Here is a 6,000-nt window from a genome sequence, read left to right on the forward strand (position 1 = left end):
ATAGGTGAGTTTTCCCTGATCACTCTATTTAAAATTTCCATTCTTCTCCCAATACTCCAAACTCTTTATCTCCCACTGGCTGCTTTATTTTCCTCCACAGAATCACTATCTAAGGTACTACATATTTTATTTATTTATCCTGCTACTTATCAACCTCTCCACCCTGGAATGTAAGCTTAATCAAGTTAAGGAGTTTTATCCATTTTGTTTTCAGTGTGATAGCTCCTAAAACAGTCCTCAATGAGTAAGACTGGCTTCAAATTTCTCAGGAGGAATAATGGATAGTAGAAAAAATTAAAGCAAAGCTTTCAAAGTTCAGAGGAAAATCACTTTAAACTAGAAACATATACCCAGCTAAATTATCAATCAACTGTGAAAATAAAATAGAAAATTTTTCTAATATTCACAACTCAGAAAATTCATCTCCCATTTAGCCTTTCTGAAATTGTAGTTAAAGGAATCTATGGATGATGACAAAAATGGGATATAAAAACCAGTATAACTAACTCAATATTATAGTGAAAAGAAATCTCCGAAAGACAGGCCAGCAAAAGAACAAGGAAGCTCTGTTTTATATTTAACTAGGAGGTTGAGGTTGAGAAATGTCTTCAAAAAGAGTGTAAATAACTTTATCAAAATGTTATTTTATGATTTACGAGCCCAAAAGTACAACTGTAGTACGCTATCAAAAAAAAATATATATATATATAGGCATAAATCTCTTATGAGCATTAAACAAAAAGAATGGCAATTTAAAACTCTTATTAAAAAAATTACACATATACCAAAAAGAAAAAAAAATGATACAAATGTGAAAGAAAATATATGATTCTGAGCAAATGAAGAAAATTAAGAAACCTTTTATTCTGGGAAAAATATGTTCACTGGTCAGGTAGTTCTGGAGAGAAAATAGAACTGAATGATAGTCTGAAATGATGTATAATTACTATTTAAGAAATATAATTGCTAAATAAGAAAATATGTGACAGGCATGGTGACTCATGCCTATATAATCTCAGCACTTTAAGAGACCAAGGTGGGGGGATCACTTGAGCTCAGGAGTTCAAGACCAGCCTGGGCAACATGGCAAAACCCTGTCTCTACAAAAAATACAAAAATTAGCCAGGTATGGTGGCTCACGCTTATGGTCCCAGCTATTTGGGAGGCTGAGGTAAGAGGATTGCTTGTGCCTAGGAGGCAGAGGTTGCAGTGGGCTGACATCATGCCACTGCACTCTGGCCTAGGAGACAGAGTGACACCCAATCTCAAAAAAAAAAAAGAAATAAATTACTTAAATATATAAGAAATAGATCATTTCTCTACTTTGTTAAAAGTCATTTATCGGTATCATTAGATATCCTGATAATTAAAAAAAAAAAAGGAAAATAGTAAGTGTTAGCAAAAAGTAGAGAAAGTGGAACCCAGCTGGGTGAGATGGCTCATGCCTGTAATTCTAACACTTTGGGAAGCCAAGGTGGGCGAACTGCCTGAGCTCAGGAGTTCAAGACCAGCCTTGGCAACATGGAAAAACCCCGTCTCCACTAAAAATACAAAGAATTAGCCAGGCATGGTGGCATGCATCTGTAGTCCCAGCTGCTCAGGGGGCTGAGGGAGGAGAATCGCTTGAACCTGGGGGGCAGTGGTTGCAGTGAGCCAAGATTGTGCCACTGCATTCCAGCGTAAGCAACAGAGCAAGACTCTTGTCTCAAAGAAAGTAGAACCCTCATGCCTGGGCAACAGAGCAAGACTCTGTCTCAAAGAAAGTAGAACCCTCATACACTGCTGACAGGAATGTAAAATGATGCAACTGCCATGGAAAAGTTTGATGGTTCCTCAAAAAGTTAAACACAGAATTACAATATGACCTAGCAATTCCACTCCTAGGCACATACCTACATGAATGGAGAATAGGTACTCAAACAGGTTCATGTACACACGTTTAGAGCAGCACTATTCAGAGTAACCAAAAATAGAAGCAAACCAAATGTACATGAACGAATGGATAAACAAATGGACTAGCATTCAGCCAAGAAAAGTAATGAAGTAATAATAAATGCTATAACATGAATAAAAATTTGAAATATTATGTTAAATGAAAGAAGCTACCCACAAAACATCACATATTTTATGATTACATTCATATTAAATATACAGAACACATAAATCCATAGAGACAGAATGCAGACTGATGGATGTCAGAGCCTAGGGCTAAGGCAGAATGAAGACAAACTGCTAAATGGGTAAGGTACTTTACTTTGGCATGATGGAAATGTTCTGAACTCGATAGAGGTAGAAGGTTGCACAATACTGTCAACGTACTCAATGCCACGGAACTGTTCACTTCAAAATGGTGAATTCTGTGTTACACAAATTTCACCTCAATCGATTATGTTAACATAAAAGATATTCTGCTTTCAGTTCACTCTTTCTATTTTCGTATTTCCAGAGTAAAGATTTCCAAAGATGTTCATAATGTCATTTAACTTTGGAAGATTCTTAGAAACTAATATTTATGGGGTTTTATTTTTTTGGGGGGGGACGTATATGAGGTTCAATAATTCTTTAAGCTTCATTTCAGGGTTTTTTTTATTTCCTCTGTTAAATTCAAGTAAAATTAAATGTAATAAACTTCATTTTTAAAATGGTGTATCAGTTCATCTCTGTATGATAGGATTCAAAATAATTTTTTTTAATTTTTTAAGTTGACTTATTTATTTATTTTGAGATGCAAGGCTGTCTCAAAATAAATAAATCATGCAGTGGCACGATCTTGGCTCACTGCAACCTCTGCTTCCCGGGTTCAAGCGATTCTCCTGCCTCAGCCTCACGAGTAGTTGGGATTACAGGTGACCGCCACGACTGCAGGCTATTTTTTTTTATTTTTAGCAGAGACATGGTTTCACCATGTTGTCCAGGATGGTCTCGAACTCCTGACCTTGTGATTCACCTGCCTCAGCCTCCCAAAGTGCTGGATTACAGGCGTGAGCCACTGAGATGGGGATTTGCTATGTTGCCCAGGCTGTGTCTCCAACTCCTGAGCTCAAGCAATCTGTTCACCTCAGCCTCCCAAAGTGCTGGGATTACAGGTGCGAGCCACCATGCCCAGCCAGGATTAGGGACAATTTTTATCCTCTTTATGTTTTTCTACATTTACCAAACTTTTTAATAAAAAATATTATTTTTATATATCAGGAAAAAATGTCTTCAATTTATTAAAAAGATACAAATGTTAAATAAAATGGGAATGGGTACTAGAAGAGACCACTTTGGGAAAGGACCTGGGTTATTCTAACTTGATATTCGGGATGTAAAAAGTTAAACATGTTTCAAACCAAGGATGATTTGAGGGCATCTGGATGCATATACAATTTAGACAGACAAAACAAACAAGAAGAGAATAAAGAAATATACACCTTACTATAAAGACATGATTATATCAAAAATTTATTCTCCTTTAAAATTCTGAGATCTCAGTAGCTGTGCCTATGTTCTTACAATAAAAGAACCCAGTAAGGACTGTGGTGTTTCCCAGCAGTTACCTAGGTCTCTCACTAAGTCATCTGACAGTCTATATTGAATGGGGAAAGAGATGAGAAGCACAGAAGAGACAAGGAAAAAGGCAGCTTCGCTGAGGCAGAGGAGAAACTATCTCATTTATTTTACTCTCCCAACAAATCAGTGATGAGCAAACATTCACGTGATCTAAAGCTGGGATTCTGAAACTGCATAAGTCACATACTAGGAAGCATTAAATAAAATATACAAAGAATATCATATAATATAGCATACAGCACATCCCAGGTAGTTGGAGTAAGAATTAAACTTTTGTTTCACTTTCATTTATACCTATAGGACTCGGGTCATAAATGTACATTTTATTCCTCACTACAGGTTGTAATAAGGGAAAAAATTGTGAATGTTATCCGATATACCTCCAACTCTAAGTTCAATCATTCTAGTTTCCTACTTCTGTAAGAAATGGTGGGGGAGTGGGGAGTAGAGAAAAGAAAATAAAAGGTCTATGGATACAAAAAGTATTCCCTAAGGAAAATGCTGAAGTCTGCTGGTGGGAAAACACTTCTAAAAGACACCCTGAAGACTCAGCTAACTGAGAAGAAAAACAATGGACAAAGGGGAAAGAATGGAAACTGGTGACTAAAAGTAGGAGGCAGGACAGAAACAGATCAGGAAACTGAGTAACTGTGTTGGCTGGCCAACACTATTCCTGAAGGACTCTTCAATCTAAATTTGGTACCCAAGAAGTACCCAAGCACACATACTTTTTTTTGTACAAAAATCTATGGAACGCATTACTATGGTAAGGGCATTGAGAGTACTCTATTTTAAAATGTGTATTTTGAAAAAATATATGCTTACCTTTGGGGAGAACTTTACTGGTCCACAAATCCGGTTGACATGTGAAAATGCATGTTCTTGTTATAGATCAAAAATGACTTAGGCTCAGTACAACAAAGTTCTCCAAACACAAGTCTTGGTTTGCAAACAGAAATTGAAGAGGAATCAAGAAACAGAGACAAGCTAAGTTCTCTTTTAACTGCTGGAAAAACAGCATCTCCCTAGAAAAATAAACAAAATAGCTTCAAATGCTCCTATCCCAGGAGAAACCCTAAATCATATCAAATCATAAATTATAACCCTAAATCATATCAAACCCTAAATCATATCAAACAATACCATACAAAAAGCAGGCTAAAAAGAATTCCTATCAAAATATTTTAAGTTCTTAGAGGACAAATATTAGCCTACTCATTAATCACTCTTTCCTTCACCTATTTTTAAGTCCTGGAAGAAAGGGAGGCATTTTATAATACCAAAAATAAATGGCATTTTACATATATAATACAAAAACAACAGGTTTCACTATAAAACAATCACCTCTAATTCATTTAACTTTGCACTGAAATGGCAAAAAAGTGTTGAAATAAGGAACATACTACTCTAACACGTAGTAAAATAATATCACATTTTAAAATCACATAATATAAAAATGGAAGTTTGACATTTGAAAACAAATGTGAAAAAAATTCCATTGAAAATGGATTCTAAAGCATTAATAAAATGTAAAATTAGAACACAGATGCATCAGTGATGACAAGTGAATATTATTTAGGTGTTAAAATTAATTTTCACAGCCTTTTTCTAAAGGAAAAACTTTTTTCATCTTCAGTAATACACCTCCATAAATAATCATACACATAGCTATATTTACATAAAATCTGTAAGATTAACAACTAAATTTCTTAACTAGGCTATCCAATTTAAGTAAAGAACCTCTTAATAATAAAAAATTACTAAACATATTATCGACTTCCTCTAGATTTCATTCTCTATTAGTTCTTAAGGTTCAAAAACCTGTTAAGAGCTTACTGGTGGCCAGGAACACATATAAAAAGATAGCAGCAGTTAGCTAATATAATGTAAAACGTAATCAGTAACATGAAACTGAAAAACCTGACAACAGATTCCAACTGAAATTTACTGAGATTCAATATAAACTATTTCAAACACATTTTAGTATCACATGCTATTAAAATCAAGTAACAAAAGTCACTCTCCTGGAAACAGGATTTCCAGAAACGGTTTTTTGTCCTTTTAGATATACTCATTTTATTGAATACAATTCATGCTCTATTTGTGTGTCGGTTTGGTGGAGAGAATTGTGCATTACATTGTGATGCTGCATTTTCTTATTTTAACTTTCAATCTAATTTGAAAAGTAACAAACAATATTTTCCTAAATTATATTACACATATGGAAAATATCTAAATATCATCAAGCTGCTCCTTGCACAGTGCAATATTCACATTTTTTCGTGTGTGGTTGAACTAAAAATTGCTATACCACTAAAACAAAGCATGACTATTTCTCATCTTTCTTTCGTAAAAATACAGACCACTTTTATTCCCTTCGGATGCCTGTTTAGAATAAAAGATATTCAAATGCTATTTCTTTTTTTTTTTTTCCCATTTTTTTTTTTT

At 34.6% G+C, this 6,000-nt stretch overlaps 1 protein-coding gene across 2 annotated transcripts in view; it reads right to left on the bottom strand.

The window, feature by feature from the left end:
* The window catches only part of TBC1D5 (TBC1 domain family, member 5), a 582,411-nt gene that overhangs the window by 428,318 nt on the left and 148,093 nt on the right, over nucleotides 1–6,000 (bottom strand). Inside the window, exon 4 of one of the 2 annotated variants that reach the window (XM_011933724.1) lies at nucleotides 4,378–4,491. The exons of the other annotated variant lie outside the window; for it this stretch is intronic. The gene's annotated coding sequence lies outside the window, so the exon portion shown is untranslated. The remainder of the gene's footprint in view (nucleotides 1–4,377; nucleotides 4,492–6,000) is intronic. 2 annotated transcript variants of the gene reach the window in all.

This window comes from Colobus angolensis, unplaced genomic scaffold, assembly GCF_000951035.1.
Source record: "Colobus angolensis palliatus isolate OR3802 unplaced genomic scaffold, Cang.pa_1.0 Scaffold129, whole genome shotgun sequence".
NCBI classification, from domain to species: Eukaryota; Metazoa; Chordata; class Mammalia; order Primates; family Cercopithecidae; genus Colobus; species Colobus angolensis.